Source organism: Chrysemys picta, chromosome 8 (assembly GCF_011386835.1).
Source record: "Chrysemys picta bellii isolate R12L10 chromosome 8, ASM1138683v2, whole genome shotgun sequence".
NCBI classification, from domain to species: domain Eukaryota; kingdom Metazoa; phylum Chordata; order Testudines; family Emydidae; genus Chrysemys; species Chrysemys picta.
In genome coordinates, this window is record NC_088798.1 from 42,833,331 (window position 1) to 42,851,158 (window position 17,828).

The 17,828-nt window shown below is 44.3% G+C and overlaps 1 protein-coding gene across 17 annotated transcripts in view; it reads right to left on the reverse strand.

Moving 5' to 3' along the window:
• The window catches only part of CAMSAP2 (calmodulin regulated spectrin associated protein family member 2), a 163,595-nt gene that overhangs the window by 79,864 nt on the left and 65,903 nt on the right, over positions 1–17,828 (reverse strand). The window lies entirely within an intron of this gene.

Here is a 17,828-nt window from a genome sequence, read left to right on the forward strand (position 1 = left end):
TTCTTGAGGGAAGACCAGCAGGACGGTGCTAGGAATTACTGACCCAGGCCCAACTGAGCAACACCTAGTTCTTGGGTCAGATTTCCAGCTGGAGGGTATAAAGCAAGGCCCCAACTCCATAAGGGGGCCGGGAACAAGGAGCGCACTGAAAGCTTACTCTTTTGTGGCTGCAGCTGAAGGCTGCAAGAGGGCAAGCAGGCCCTTCAGACCACTCCTCCCCCCTGGTAGGCTGCGGAGGTCCAGAGCCTTCAGTTACCAGAAGTGACCCCACAAACTCAGTCAAGAACAGGGCTGATACTTTTGTTTTGTGCTGGAGAATAAACAGAGCCCTGGGAAGGGGCTACAAATGAAATTGGGTGTGTCCCAAGCTGGGGAGCTGATCCACCAGTTTACAACTGTATTTTAAAGTAATATCTCAGGATGAAAATGAAGATTCTGAGCACTCTGTAGTGTTACCAATGTAACTGAATTCTATAGTGCAGCATTCATACAAACATTTCATGAAGCACAGCAGCTAATATCTTGGCAACACTGATGAATAACAAGCCACAGAGAAAGATACTATGTAATATTTAAGAGCTATAGTTAGGGTAGCATAGGTACATCATTCCACATCTTATTACCATCTGTAGTATGAGAATGATGAATACGTTTGCATTGTGCTGTCCCCTCCTCTTGTACTTACTGCCTACCTCCTCAGACGAACATTTATATTATTTCCACACCAAAAGCGTTATGCGTTTACAGTTATAGTGGCAGAAGAATATTTATTTTCAATGCAAACACTACAAACCTAGAAATTCATGTTATTAAAATATTAAAATCCAGACCAACTACAGTCACATGCTTTATCCCTCAAAAGTCATAGCTAGGGCCCTACCAAATTCAGTCCATTTTGGTAAATTTCACAGTCATAGGATTTTAAAAGTTCTCAATTTCATTATTTCAGATATTTAAATGTGAAATTTCAGTGTTGTAATTGTAGGGGTCCTGACCCAAAAAGGAGTTGTGGGGGGATTGCAAGGTTATTGTGTGTGGGGGGGTGTTGAGGTACTGCTACCTTTACTTCTGCGTTGCTGCTGGCAGTGGTGCTACCTTCAGAGCTGGGCGGCCAGAAAGCAGCAGCTGCTGGCTGGGAGTCCAGTTATGTAGGCAGAGCCGCTGCCTGCAGCAGCACAGATGTAAGGATGGCATGGTATGGTATTGCCAGCCTTACTTCTGTGCTGCTGCCTGCAGAGCTGGGCCCTCGGTCAACAGCCACCACTCTCCAGCCACCCAGTTCTGAAGGCAGCACAGAAGTAAGGCTGGCAATACCACGATCCCCCTAAAATAACCTTGTGACCCCCACCACCGCAACTCCCTTTTGGGTCAGGACCCCCAGTTTGAGAAACGCTGGTCTCCCCCGTGAAATCTGTGTAGTATAGGGTAAAAGCACATGAAAGACCAGATTTCACAGGGGAAGACTGGATTTCACGGTCCGGGACGCATTCTTCATGGCCGTGAATTTGGTAGAGCCGTAATCATGGCCGAGAGACATATTCATTTCTCACATCCAAAATGCACATCACCTACAACCACCAACAATGTACATGCCCAGCAGCTCAAAATCATACCCAAACACACACCCATAACCCCAACCGTAGCAAGATGAATTTATATTACTGACAGTCTTGTGCTGGAAAAGTCTGTTATTTCTAATCACTGGTGAGTGGGGCTTCACTGGGCTCTGCCTATAAAAGGCTGAACTTATGCCCTGCTGGGTCAGTGTGCCAGCTTGGCTTAGGTTTCAACAGTGGGGGAAGGACAGCAGCTCTACTTCTGAATATATTGTTCCAGCTCTGGGACTTAGGGGAATGGTGGACAGTGGCTCCTCCTTGATGTCTCCTACAAGACTGGAGGCAGGAGGAGTGTCCATCAGCCCCACCAACCCCAAAGACTTGAAAATTACATTGAGGTAGAACACAGTCTTAAGGGGTCATGTTAAATAAGATATTAAAACACAACTTTACCTTCAGCATAGGCAGGGATTATTCATATTTAACATCACATCAGCCAGTCACAGGAAAGCCTTGGGTCTAATCGGGTTCACCCATGACCAGCTGACAAGATGCACAAACATATAATGTGACAGTCCCTGATGCAAAGGTTTCTAAAGTGTTTGCCTAGGGGATGGAGGGGCAGGGGTCAGCTGAGAGCCAGAGCTGAGGGTCAACGTGCGCTACAGGGAGGAAAGGGATCCAAGCAAAGAACCAAGAAGCAGATGAACTCTGCAGGGAGCAGAAGCTGTTTTACTGTTGTTAAGGCTATGATTTTGTCATGTATTTTCAGTAAAAGTCAAGGACAGGTCACAGGCAATAAACAAAAAATCACAGAAGCGGTGACTGTCCCTGACTTTTACTAAAAACATCTCTTACAAAATGGGGAGGTAGGAGGGTCCAGCAATAGGGTCCTGCTGGGAGCTGCAGGGACCCTATTGCCCAGTGGGTGCGAGGGGTCCCCCTGCCGCCCTGCGTAGCTGGAAGCTGCAGGGGGGTCTGCCTCCACCTGTAGTGGCAGGGTATCTGCAGGGGGACCCCAGCCAGCGGCAGAAGCTGGGGAGCAGCTCCAGGGTCCCTCTGCCGCCACTGGCAGCTGGGAGCTGCAGGGGGGCCCTGGCTGCTTGCGGCAGCTGAGCCACTGCCAGCAGTGGTGGCTGGGCAGCTCAGGGGTCGCCGCCGCTGGTGGCACCCACCACCTGCACCTACTCACAGAGGCTGGGCTGCTCCGGAGTCCCCCGTTGCAGAGAGCGGCTGGTCAGCTGTGGGGGCCCCCAATGTCATGGAGGTCATGGAAGTCACGGATTCCATGACTTCCGCAACCTCCGTGACATAATCTTAGCCTTAACTATTGTTCTTTTAATAGACCTGCTATGACTCCCAAGAAACCATCTTGCTACTGCAGCTGGGCATTTTTCCGGTAAAACCTAGTTGGTTCCCTACCTCCTCAGACTGGCTGTTGTGTGAAAAGCTGGAGACTCACTAGACCCAGTAGGAGGAATGCCAGCTTCAGCATACTCTGTGTTCAACACTTGGCCCTGGTCTACACTACGAGTTTAGGTCGAATTTAGCAGTGTTACATCGATTTAACCCTGCACCCGTCCACACAACCAAGCCTGTTTTGTTGACTTAAAGAGCTCTTAAAATCTATTTCTGTACTCCTCCCCGGCGAGGGGTTTAGCGCTAAAATCGACCTCGCTGGGTTGAATTTGGGGTAGTGTGGACGCAATTCGACGGTATTGGCCTCCGGGAGCTATCCCAGAGTGCTCCATTGTGACCGCTCTGGACAGCACTCTCAACTCAGATGCACTGGCCAGGTAGATAGGAAAAGCCCCAGGAACTTTTGAATTTCATTTCCTGTTCGGCCAGTGTGGTGCGCTGATCAGCACAGGTGACCATACAGAGCTCATCAGCATAGATGACCATGGAGGCCCAGAATCGCAAAAGAGCTCCAGCATGGACCGAACGGGAGGTACTGGATCTGATCGCTGTATGGGGAGAAGAATCCGTGCAGGCAGAACTCCGTTCCAAAAGACGAAATGCCAATATATTTGCCAAAATCTCCAAGGGCATGATGGACAGAGGCTACAACAGAAGCCGAAACACTTTGCCTTACCATGGCTGCCTGCAAGCTGAATTCTGTTGCCCAGCCGAGCATGTGATGTCTCACACTAAACCAGCAAGCACTCAATATAAGAGGCAAAATGCGACCTTGTACCAAAAGCACAGGTGTTATATAATGTGAATCGCTTGATTCAGTGTGAAATAATCTTCCCTTTGTTCTCTAAAATGTATCTTTTTGAATACTACTCTCCCTTTTTTTCCTCCCACAGCTGCAAATGCTTTTACGCTCCCCCTATCATCTCCGTCCCAGAGGCTAGCGCAGATTAGAAGGTGAAAAAAACGCACTCACGACGACATGTTCTCAGAGCTCATGCAGTCCTCCCGCACTGTGTGGAGACAAACAATGGCAGAGTCCAGGAAAGCGTTAAATGAACACGATGAGAGAAGGGAAGGGCACGCTGAGACGAGGCAGGATGCAATGCTGAGGCTAATGGGGGAGCAAACTGACATGCTCAGGCGTCTGGTGGAGCTGGAGGAAAGGCAGCAGGAGCACAGACCGCCACTGCAGCCCCTGTATAACCGCCTGCCCTCCTCCCCAAGTTCCATATCCTCCTCACCCAGATGCCCAAGAACAGGGGGCGGGGGCAGGAGGCTACGGGCACCCAGCCACTCCACCCCAGAGGATTGCCCAAGCAACAGAAGGCTGGCATTCAATAAGTTTTGAACTGTAGTGTGGCCTTGTCCTTCCCTCCTCCACCACCCCTCCCAGTGCTTCCCTCCTCACCCACCCCTCCCAGGCTACCTTGCAAATTTTCCCCCTATTTGTGTGATGAATTAATGCCTTTATTACCTCTGAAACCAGTGATCAAAGGGGGGAGGTCGGTTGGCTTACAGGGAAGTAGAGTCAACCAAGGGGGCGGGTTTTCATCAAGGAGAAAGAAACAGAACTGTCAGACCATTGCCTGGCCAGTCATGAAACTGGTTTTCAAAGCTTCTCTGATGTGCAGGGCACCCAGCTGTGCTCTTCTAATCACTCTGGTGTCTGGCTGCGTGTAATCGACCGCCAGGCGATTTGCCTCAACCTCCCACCCCGCCATAAACGTCTCCCCCTGACTCTTACAGATATTGTGGAGCACACAGCAAGCAGCAATAACAATGGGCATATTGGTTTCGCTGAGGCCTAACCCAGTCAGTAAACTGTGACAGCGAGCTTTTAGACATCCAAATGCATTCTACCACCATTCTGCACTTGCTCAGCCTATAGTTGAACTGCTCCTTACTACTGTCCAGGGTGCCTGTGTATGGCTTCATGAGCCATGGCATTAAGGGGTCGGATGGGTCCCCAAAGATAACTGTAGGCATTTCAACATCCCCAATGGTAATTTTCTGGTCTGGGAAGTAAGTTCCTTCCTGCAGCTGTTCAAACAGACCAGAGTTCCTGAAGATGCGAGCATCATGCACCTTTCCCGGCCATCCCACGTTGATGTCGGTGAAACGTCCCTTGTGATCCACCAGTGCTTGCAGCACCACTGAAAAGTATCCCTTGCGGTTTATGTACTGGCTGCCAAGGCAGTCTGGTCCCAAGATAGGGATATGCGTGCCGTCTATCGCTCCACCACAGTTAGGGAAACCCATTGCAGCAAAGCCCTCCACTATGACCTGCACATTTCCCAGAGTCACCACCCTTGATAGCAGCAGCTCAGTGATTGCTTTGGCTACTTGGATCACAGCAGCCCCCACAGTAGATTTGCCCACTCCAAACTGATTCCCGCCTGACCGATAGCTGTCTGGCGTTGCAACCTTTCAGAGGGCTATCGCCACTCACTTCTCAACTGTGAGGGCTGCTCTCATTTTGGTATTCTTGCGCTTCAGGGCAGGGGAAAGCAAGTCACAAAGTTCCATGAAAGGGCCCTTACGCATGCAAAAGTTTCACAGCCACTGGGAATCATCCCAGACCTGCAACACTATGCAGTCCCACCGGTCTATGCTTGTTTCCCAGGCCCAGAATTGGAGTTCCACGGTATGAACCTGCCCCATTATCACCATGATGTCCAAACTGCCAGGGCCCGTGCTTTGAGAGAAGTCTGTGTCCATGTCCTCATTACTATCGTGATCGCGCTGTCGTCGTCTCCTCTCCTGCTTTTGCAGGTTCTGCACATACTGCAGGATAATACGCAAGGTGTTTACAATGCTCACAGCAGCAGCGGTGAGCTGAGTGGGCTCCATGCTTGCCGTGGTATGGCGTCTGCAGGAGAGCAGAGTTGCAGCGGAAGCGGTGTAGGACAACAGTTAGCACCACGCGCATTTCCCGAGGAAGAACACACGTACCCGGGGGCCCATGACAGACAACATGGAGAAATTCACTATTGAGACAATAGCAGCAGAGCAGAGTTGCAGCGGAAGCGGTGTATGATGACGGTTAGCAGTCCTACTGCACCGTCTGCTGCCAGCAACACCCAGGACACAACAGCGCTGGTGTCAGTGAGCTGAGCTGAGCGGGCTGCACGCTTGCCATGGTATGGCATCTGTGCGGAAAAAAGGCGCGAAATGATTGTCTGCTGTAGCTTTCACGGATGGAGAGGCAACATGTACCCAAAACCACCCGTGACAATGTTTTTGCCCCATCAGGCACTGGGAGCTTAACCCAGAATTCCAATGGGTGGTGGAGATTGCGGGAACTGTGGGATAGCTACCCGCAGTGCACCGCTCCGTAAGTCGATGCTAGCCACGGTAGTGAGGACGCACTTCACCGATTTAATGCGCTTAGTGTGGACATACGCAATCGACTGTATAAAATCGATTTCTAAAAATTGACTTCTATAAAATCGACCTAATTTCGTAGTGTAGACATACCCTAGGACAAGTCAAAGCAGGTCCATCAGCTGGAGAAGGAAGGAAGCACTAATGTTTCCCAGCCCTTTCCTATCTGCAGTTTTCAGTTGCTCATAAGCACCCTCCCCGCCTGTTCTGCTCCGTGCAGTTTAGCAAAATGCAGCAAAATTAAATAAAATGCCATGACTATTTTGATAATTTATTCATTTTTAACTGCACAAAATTACCATCACTAATAAATTTAGGCTTCTAATCAGTTACGTTTTATGTATAGTTTTAAGAAACACATGCACACAGATTTAATTCAGGTTGTTTTCTGACCTGTAATCTGGTTGAGTTCTCAACATAAATTTACAGTTCCCTCAATTAAAATTATTTATCTGTGTCACATATTTTCAGTGTTTCTAATAAATTAGGCAATTGACAGTTCATTAATAAACAAATTAAGGGGAACAGACATGAAAGGGTTAATCTACAGAGAATACCCATGCAATACCAAGTCCAGGTTTAATAACACCCTTTACCTACAGTGACAACAATCCATGTTGCAAAATTCTTCTGCTACATCAGTTATCAAATACAAATATATTCAATTTCTTGAAAGCGAACTGCAAATGTTCTTTTCTTTTTTAATCTCAAACCGGATTCCCAAAAAGGTTAACTGCTTAACAAAAAAATAACCACCAGCATCTCCTTAAGATCCTGAGAAACCAAGTCTATCAACTTCTCAGTTTCCTACAAGAGTGAGGTTGGTCTACACTACTAAGTTTTGTTGACTTAAACCAACCTGTTTTGACGTAGCCCTGGTCTACACTACAGAGTTAGGTCAACATAAGGTAGCTCACGTTGACCTAACTCTGTAAATGTCTACAGAAAAATGCAGCTTCCATTAATGTAACTCGTCCACTACATCAACTTAATAACTCCACCTCCGCGAGAGGCGTAGCACTTAAGCAGATATACTTAGGTTGATGCAGTGTCAGTGTAGACACTGCATTGCTTACTTAAACCATGTCTACACTAGTGATCTTATAGCATCACAGCTGTGCTGATACACAAGTAGCTCAGGTTAATGTATAGATTGATTTATTCCCTATAAGCATGATTGTTTCTCTTTTTGGTGCCTGAATCCTCTCCTTCTCCCCCAACCTTTCTTCCCTATTTAAAAATGGCACCCATGCTTAGAGAACAAAGAAATGGACTTCTAATTCCTCAGTTTACTTTTAAAGTCAGCACTGGGAATACAATTAAAATTGTGTATTCTGCATTAGCAATGATAATAAGAATTGCACTAAGCCATGCAGGATCCATGCTTCTGCCAGAGAGATGTTGGCGACTGAAAAGCAGTGTGCAGGACTGCGGTGAATTTTTAAAATTACATTAAAATTATGGAGTGGAATAAGTACTATGGGAACTCAACACTTAGTTCCCAGAAATCCCTAGGCAAATTACTGGTATCCTACAAAAAAACTTTTCAAAAATGTCCCACAAGGGCTTTGCATTGGACAGCAGTGTGGGGCACACTGCGATATCTTCCCATGCTACACCGCATTTTCTAATCAATGCAACAACTTGTGGTGAGGACATGCAGCACCAACTCAAATACCAAAGTGTGCATGCACCTGAGTGACATACAAAAGTCCATGGCTTTTGTTTGACATACAAAAGTCCAAGCCAACATAAGTTAAATTGACCAAATTTTGTATTGTAGACACAGTGAAAACAACTTTGCTACAAGGAGTCATTTTTGGGTTGATAAAAAGCATAGCAATTTTCACCCATAAGGATAATTTTCAAAAAATTGCAAGTAACCAAAACCAGGTGTGTAATTTAGATTTTATGTAATCCTAGAGGATTCACTACATCCAAAAATTGCTGCTTATAAACAAACAAAAAAAAATTAACATTTTTGTTGTATCCTTAAAATTAATCCTGGGATTATAAAGTCAAACTATATTCTTTCCTTTTCAAGCATCAGCACCAGTAATAAAAGCTCTTTAGGTTAAATTAGGCCTTCAGTTACATCTGTGCCAATCTATTGCTACTGGGTTTACTAGCATAACAAATTGCAATTTATTAAACAGTTCTGTTGATGCACAAGACTGAACAGAATCAATGTCCATCTCTCCCTGGTGTGTAGGCTCTGCAGAGCTAACAGGAGGAAAAAATGGGGGGAGGAATCAGTTTTGTCATGTAAATCACCAGCTATGACTGAATATGCACAGAGAAGCATCTCTGATGTGTCAGAAGGTACCATTTTTACCTAGTAATTTTTAGCAACTGAATTGTTCTTTCTCTGAAGAATCAGCAGAAAATGGAAACTGATGAGATTCCTAATCTACAGATGCTGTACAAAGCAGGAATCTTATAACACTTAAATCCATAACAGCTCACTAGAATTAGTTGACAAAAGAATCAAGGAATGAATTGGAGGATTAGGCCCTTAGTTTGTTTTGAAAGCTTTTTCCTGGAAAAAAAATTATTTTAATCTTTGAAAATGAAACACTGTTAATGTTCCACACTATTTTAAACATACTATAAACAGAAATAAGATAGAACACAATTTTTTGGTGCTTCACCTCAGCCTAATGTCTCAAAGCACTTAAGACTTGCACCATTGTCCAGACATTTCAGAAGAAAGACAGGAGGTAATGGATGTGGTTTAATTAGGCTGCAACTTTATTCACTTAAAATATCTGGGAGTGCCTGGCAATAAATTGTACAGCGCAGGTCATCACAATTCCTTAATTATTTCCACATAATCCCCAGCCTGGTCACAGCCACCTCAGTGTTGGGACTCTGCTGCCCTCCCCTTGTATGAGGATTTAACAGGGCTAAAAAGGAAGGAGGTCAGCTTCCCACTACTATTCCAGATGTAGGAGTTCCAAGGCCCTTTCCTCCGCTCCCTTAAGGGAGGGGCGCTAGAAAAAGGAGAGGGGTTGGCTTTTTGGTGTCCCAGACATAGGAGTCCTGAACCCCATTTCCTCAGCTCCCTTAAGGGATACTTTCCTTCAAATCCTTTCACAATCCATTTTATCCAATAACTATATGCTTTCCATAACAAGTACCTGCACTGGCCATCTGCCACAAATTATACATAGTAAGCTAACCCCCATGCTCCACTCTACCGGATCTCAAATCTGCTGTGGAGAAGGCAGAAAACACCCACCCTATCTCAGCCAATAAGGTTATGAGAGACAATTTTTTCCCCAGCCCCCAAGGAAAAAGCATGACAAGCACGATGCCCACAGAGGATTATGAATGGATCTAGCCCTTTTTTGGATCCTGTGGGGGGGGTGTTACCAACACAATCCAGATAAAAAAGGGCTTCTCTGGCACTACACAGAGTATAAATACCCTACCACTCTTCCAGTCAGTTGGAAGGGCAGTGCACTCTCCTCTTTCCTAGTCCAGCTGCTTCCTGCTCATCTCTGGCTGTCAGGGTAAACGTTCCCTCTGCTACCAGTTACACAGGGAGCCATTAAAGGGGCAATAATCCCTTTTCTTCTGGCCAGGCAGCCAGAGACCAACCACATACAGTTAAGACCATAAGAAGGGCCATGCCAGATCAGATCAATGGCCCATCGAGCCCAATATCCTGTCTCCAAGACTGGCCAGTACCAGAGCTTCAGGAGGAGCACACAGAACAGGGCAGCTGGAGTGATCCACTCCATCTTCCCCTTCTGGCTTCTGGCAGTCAGAGGTTTAGAGTCACCTCAATCATGGGTTACATCCCTGACCGTCGTGGCTAATAGTCATTGATGAACCTATCCTCCATGAACTTATCTAGTTCTTTTTTGAACCCCATTATACTTTTGGACCCCACAACATCCTGTGGCAATGAGTTCCACAAGTTAACTGTGCATTGTGTGAAAAAATATTTCCTTTTGTTTGTATTAAACCTGCTGCCAACTAATTTCACTGGGTGACCCCTGGTTTTGTATTGTGTATTTTCTATTCAATTTTCCCACTCCATTCATGATTTTATAGACCTCTCTCATATTCCCCCCTTAGCTCTCTTTTTTCTAAGCTTAATAGCCTACTCTTTTTAGTGTCTCTAGGTATGGAAGCTGTTTCATACCCATGATCATCTTTGTTGCCCTTCTCTGAACTTTTCTAGTACACTACAGTAGTTACTCACATTGTAAAACGCGGTCTGTTGTGTAGATTTAAGTTTAGGTACTTTATAAAAAATGTACATTTATGAACTGACCACCTTAACACCTACTGTTTATAATGTAAAATCTAACTATGCATAAAAATTTATGAAGTGCTTATCACTGTAGTAGCTAAGTGCTAGCAAAACATAACAGATGAGAGTTATACTGACTGAGATCAGTGCGTCGTCTAGTTCAATATTCTTTTTCTGACAGTGGCAAATAACAGATGCTTCATATGAAGATGCAAGAAACCCCATTATAGATTATTATGTAAAAATAGAAAAGGAAAATTTCTTCCTAACATGAGACATCCAGTGGTTGGCTTATACCTGGAAGCCTAAGATTTTAAAATGCCTCTTTATGATAATTTATACAGCTGCAAATTTTCTCCTAATCATAGAAATGCACAATCCTTTTTATTTTAATCAAGCACTTTGCCTCAGTCATATCTTATGGCAAGAAGTTCCACACATTAAATTATGCATTGTATAAAAATGTATTTCCTTTTATCATTATACATATTTTGTGTTTCCTTGTTATTCGCTGTTCCCTCATCCTTATGTTATCAGAAAGGGTAAACAGGAGCCCAGATTGACCTTTACTATACCATTTATTATTTGAATCTCTCTTTCAAGTCCCACTTTACTCACCTATGTCACACATACTGTAGTACACATGCTATCAAGAGTAAATAACATTAAAATATTTCTTTAGAAAACAGATTATTCACATGTGCTGTTGTCATTCTTAAAACAAAAGTGATAAGAATATATCATGGACTAATTATTTGAATAATGTAAATGTTTCTAAATATCAAGTTTTTTCAGTTGTTAGAAGTACAAAACAAACAGACTAGTTCTGTTTGTTAATATTTTGAACTTTTTCCCTTAAGAAACAGCTGAATGTCAAGCCAGCATTCCCTGTCTTAAAAGCCCTTATAAAACAGAATTTGGCTTGTCAGTAATTGCATTCCTGGCTGGAACCTGACAACAAATGTTCCCTTTTTGCTACAGCTGAAAGTACCCGCCAGGTTTCTCCTGCAGGGATTTTCAAACACTCTTATCTAACTTTTTAGTAGTACACACATTTATAAAGCATCCAGCAACGTAGTACCTGGATGCAGTTAACATAATTTGGTTCAAGAGAAATATTTCCTGTCAACTAGGAGCACATACATCACATGCTATAGTAGCTGAATGAACTAGCTATGCTGAATAGATCAGAAGCAGGAGGATTACAGCCAGGAGACTGAATTGCTAAACAGATTCCAATACCTACCACTGGTAGAATGAACGTCATTAGATTATTTTTCAACATGCCCAAAAGGTAGCCAGGTTCAACTGAACACTGGTTCGAAAAGAGGGTATTGATAAAAACAGACAATTCTGTAGGATTTGTCCTGATCATCAAGGAAGCAGACACCAGGGAAGACATCCTTAGGATAGGTTTCAGAGTGGTAGCCGTGTTAGTCTGTACCAGCAAAAACAATGAGGAGTCCTTGTCCAAGGAGTCCAAGGAATCCTTAGGATAAGTTCTATTCCTTTTGAGCTGGTTGGAACTACACCTACTAGACCTCAAAGCAGTCCCACAGCAGGAAAAACAACTGTTCTAGTTGAGGGACTAAAAAGTGCTACATCAACTGCTGACTGAAAAGTGAGTTGTTATATATGTGGATTTTTTGGCACGGTCAGATATGTCAGAATAGGTTTTAGTTTATTTTCCCTGGGTACCAGCTGAAGATACTGAAGAATCTAGATGGGTAAAACAATTACCTTATCTGCAACTTAGCCAGGCCACTGGAGATAACAACCCAAAATTCTGCAAGAGTTCCATGAGATTACACACACATTTCTGCGGGACAGAGGTCACCAAAAACGTCTTCACTATTGTAGTGGGGCATTGCTAAAACACTGACTCTAATGCAAAAACTGGTAAAAAAGTAAGTTAATTTCAGGCTTCTAAGATGGTTCTAGGAAATATGGAATGTAAAAACTATAAATTAGCTGACAATATTCACAGAAGTACAGGAGTATCAGGCAAAAGTAGGGAAATTCAGTAAAATCCAGTAAAACCAAAATTTAATGTTAATTTTCTATATACTTTAAGCTAAATTATTTATATGACCTTCATCACCATCATATCTGAGCACTTCGCAATCTTTTAAGGGATTTATCCTCAGCACCCCTGTGAGATACGGAAGTACTATCATCCCCATTTTACAGATGGGAAACCGAGGCACAGAGTGACTAAGTGACTTGCTCATGGTCACACAGGAGATCTGTGGCAGAGTAGGGACTTGAAACCAGGTCTCCAAAGTTCTAGGTTAGTGCCTTAATCACTAGATTACTTTTCCTACTTCAGTTAAAGCAAAACCATAGTGGTCTAACATCAATCTGTCAGACCTCCAAGCAACCCTCTTCTGTAATATTATCAAGTGTACATAGTATGACGCTCCATTACCAATGCCTCACCACAGAACTTCTTCCAACACAAAAAACTTAGTGATGGGAAGAAAGAGTTATCAATCAGGTTCAACTTCAAACCCATTGCCTGTTTCTATCAAGACCATACTGTTAAGCAATGACACTTCTTATTTTATACAGCGAGGAAGGGATTTTTCACCTTTTTCGTTGGAAAGGTGAAACAGCCATATGAAGCCATTTGTTTTCATTTTCTTCATACAAGAAACAGTTTTCTTCCCCACCTCCCCACCCCAAAGGGAGAGAGATGCAGCCTTAGAATCAATTTTTGCTTTCATTCTCCATTGTAATTCTGTAATAACCACCTGATTTAGTTACTCTAGATGTACACCAATATGGCAAAGCAGAATTTGGGCTTATTGCGTTTTCATGCAGAACCACGAACTCTGGCAACTTACTTGTTCAGCAAGAATGCATGTTACTGAGTCATTCCAAACACACCATAACCGTTGCTATAACTAAGGCTACGTTTTAGTCACAGGTATTTTTATTAAGTCATGGACAGGTCACGGGCAGTAAACAAAAATTCACGGCCTGTGACCTGTCCATGACTTGTATTAAATACTCCTAAATCTTGGGTGCTCGGGGGGGGGGAGGGGCGGAGCACCGCAGGTGCTGCGGGGGGACACACACCGTGGGTGCTCTATGGGGACCCGCCTGGGACCCCTGCTGGTGCTCCGGGGGAAGTGGGTTGGTGGGGCTGGCAGGCTCCTTATCTGGCTCTGCGTGGCTCCCTGGAAGTGGTGATATGTCCCTCCCTTGGCTCCTAGGCAGTGGCGCAGCCAGGGGGGCTCTGCACACTGCCTCCCCCTGAGCACTGGCTCTGCAGCTCCCATTGGCCGGGAACTACAGCCAGTGGGAAGCTGCGGGGGCAGTGCCTGTGGCAGAGACAGCACATGGAGCTGCCTGGCTGTGCCGCCATCTAGAAGCTGAGGGAAGGACATGTCGCCACTTCTGGGGAGCCCCCTCAAGGTAAGCACTGCCCAGAGCCCTCACCCCTCCCACGCCCCAACCCACTGCCCTGAGCCCCCTCCCACACCCAAACTCCTGCTGCTGCTGCTGCGGGAGGGGTGTGGTGGTCCAAGACTGCCCCAGCAGCAGATGGTGTGGCTGGCCATAAGGCTGCCCAAGCTGCTCAGGTGGCCCCTGGGCCAACTGCACCAGCCACTGCAGAAATCACGGAGGTCCCAGAAAGTCATGTAATCCATGACTTCCATGACAAACTCGCAGGCTTAAGTATAACACAAAAAGTTTGCTTCTGCTATTTGGTAAAGATTTTTTAAAATTCAGTAATTGGTTATTGATTACATTACTATGGAAAACATTAACATTTGATTTATTTCCCATCTCAAGCAGAACTATAGCTCAGGGATCGGCAACCTTTGGCACACAGCTCGCCAGGGTGCTTACCCTGGCGGGCCAGGCTGATTTGTTTACCTGCTGCGTCGGCAGATTCGGCCGATCATGGCTCCCACTGGCCGCGGTTCGCTGCTCCAGGCCAATGGGAGCTCCTGGAAGTGGCGGCCAGCACATCCCTTGGCCCACGGCGCTTCCTGCAGCCCCCATTAGTCTGAAGCAGTGAACCACGGCCAGTGGGAGCTGCGAGTGGCTGAACCTGCGGACGTGGCAGGTAAACAAGCTGGCCCGGCCCGCCAGGGTAAGCACCCTGCGAGCCGTGTGCCAAAGGTTGCCGATTCCTGCTATAGCTCATTTTAAAAAGTGGATTTGCTAAATATATTTGCTTGCTGTGATAAGCTCTTTAATATCATTTGTCCGTTCCCTTATCCCAGGTTTTGTCATGTTTTTCTTGAGCACATTAAAATGTTATATTAGATTTTGTTTTAGTTTGCTAAATAATTTAATACTTTGAACTATCTGCTTAAATTATTTTACAATCGAGTAAGTAGCAAATACTAGTCTCAAAGAAATTTGGGAATCTCTTTCATGAACCACATAACCTAGTGAGATTTGGGGAGGATATTTTACTGCTAGTAAGTATCTTCTTAGTGGAAACAGATTTCATGAAACACACACACACACACACACACACACACACACACGCACAAACAAACAAAAGCTAGGAATCCATGGCCTCTCCGATATTTTTACAGTAGAACCTTAGAGTTACAAACACCTCGGGAATGGAGATTGTTTGTAACTCTGAACAAAATGTTATGGTTGTTCTTTCAAAAGTTTACAACTGAACATTGACTTAATACAGCTTTGAAACTTTACTATACCAAAGAAAAAGGCTGCTTTTAACCATCTTAACCCCACCCTGCTCATCTAAAAACTTTAGTGAGAGGGACTTCAGCTTTTCCCCTCCTAACATCATGGCTATCAGCATGCCAAGCAGATACCAATAGTTTTTCCTCTTTCTTTCCCTCGCTACATTGTTTTAGTAAAAATTGTTACACTACTGCTTTCCAGTAGTGTGGAAAGGGAAAAAGACTCAGATTTGGATTTGTCAGAGATGAACACATCCGTGGGATTTGTGATGTCATTTAACAGAAAACAAGGTTACACGAGTTGCTGGTGACAAAACAACATGTCCAAGGCTAGGTCTACACTACGGCGGGGGGGGGGGGGGGGGAGGAGGAAGAGTCGACCTAAGATACGCAACTTCGGCTACGTGAATAGCGTAGCTGAAGTTGCGTATTTTAGGTCGACTTACCTGGCTGTGAGGACGGCGGCGAGTCGACCGCTGCCACTCCCCTGTCGACTCCGCTTCCGCCTCTTGCTGCGGTGGAGTTCCGGAGTCAACGGCGGAGCAATCAGGGATCGATTTTATTGCGTCTACACTAGATGCGATAAATCGATCCCCAATAGATCGATCGCTACCCGCCGATCCGGCGGGTAGTGAAGAAGTGCCCCAAGAGACAAACCACAAGAAGGTTCATTTATTTCTAAAATTAGGACAATTTAAAAACATGTGAATATGAATGCTATTTAAATTTTTTTTTAAGCTAGAAAGCTTTGCAAGTCACTTTTAAACAGTAACCATAAATAGGGCTGTTTAAATGTAACAAGCAAAATTATCCTTAATAATAAAAAAGTATGCTAATATGCTGTGCTGTTCTTGGGGTGCCAAGAACTGAGAGTCACCTTGTTACCCCACTGCCTCCAGTCTGAGGGATACTTGCTTGTGTTTAACTGTGTGTCAGCTCCATGACACAACCAACCTGTTAGCCACCCAAAAATCCTTCTCTGGAGTATGCCAGCTTACTTTGCCTTGCATGTTAATAATGTGCAAGTCCCTTTGAAGTGTCCCCCTGCAGCATCCAGACCCCTATCCACTGAACACTCACAGAAATGTCTGCTGTCCCCAAGGGAAGAGTGTACACACCAGCTTGTATGATTCAACTCAGGATCAGCACCTCACTTAACACCACAGCACTGAGATATATTTATAGTGAAAACAACAATATGTTTATCATCAAAGATTCAAGAGATAGTGAGTAAGGATAATGGAAAGAAAAAGGCTATATATAAAACAAAATCCTAACATGCTTTCCAGAGACTAAACTTAACAGGCTAACCTCCTGAAAAAAAAAAAGTCTTATATTACCCATAATCTTTTGCAAGGTAGGCAGAGATCCTGTTTTCAAGAATGTAAATGCGCTATCCATTTACTTTCTAAGCGCAGGATAAAGGAGTGTTTTTGCCTTCTACTTATATCCCCAAAGTTCATTGGCTGTACTGAGTCAAGATAACCTCCGCTGTTTATTTTCCTGTTTGCGACTGCCTTGTTGATTTCACATCCACTGTGTTAGCTTACAATGCTTAATTTACATGCTGACAGAAAGAAAGGTGAATAAACACCTTTTGTCTGACAGAAATCCTGTTTGTCAACTCTGCCTTGAAACAAACTTTAAAACACATTTTCAGTATACATACATAACTCCTTACAAAGCATCTCTACGTTCATTTCACCAGTGTGACCCTGGCTTTCATTTAAGACCTCACATGACATTATTTGATGAACCACAATGTACATACCAAGATCAGGATAATCTTGGCAGTGAGGGGTTTTTGAGTCACATATGCTCACTAAAGTGGCCCAATGAGTAAGATACTAAAATTCAGGCTGGGTGGATAGATCTTTTTGTTTCAACAAACAAGTAGGAGTCTCAGAATGCAGTAAGTTTTTGAACTTCATATTGTTTTCTATAGGGATAAATTTTAGTGGCAGGAGTTTCCACAAGGAGAGGAGAAATACTGATCTGGCACAGTTCTGATTCTTGGAACAACTCTTTCTATGTCCCAAACTAAACTGGAATGAATGTTGTTTAGCAGTAACTACAGACAACAGTTACAAGCTAATTTCTCTCTCTAGACATTGATATATAGTTTGTTGGCTCTGTAATCAAGACTAGAAATATTGGATACATAGGTTGGAGGATGGGAAAAGAAATCACCTCTAAGTAGTACCATTGTCAAAATAAATTAAACCACTTGCTGTGGGGGACAACTGGATACAACAGTAGAATATGACAAAAAACTCCTTTGTTTAATTAATATGGTTGGATTGCTTATATTTAAACTCCTAACTCTGACTTTTAATATTCCAACAGCATATCAAAGACCAGTCACTAACATTTTCAGCAAATATTGCTGAGTGCTCTTAAAGCCATTATTTCAATGTTGGCAGGTTTCCTTCTCACCTCCAAAGCCCATCTCCGTGGAAACTAAATAATTCTATGATGTGTTTATAACATCAGACAGCATAGCTGTCATTCCCTACCATAGAGGACTAC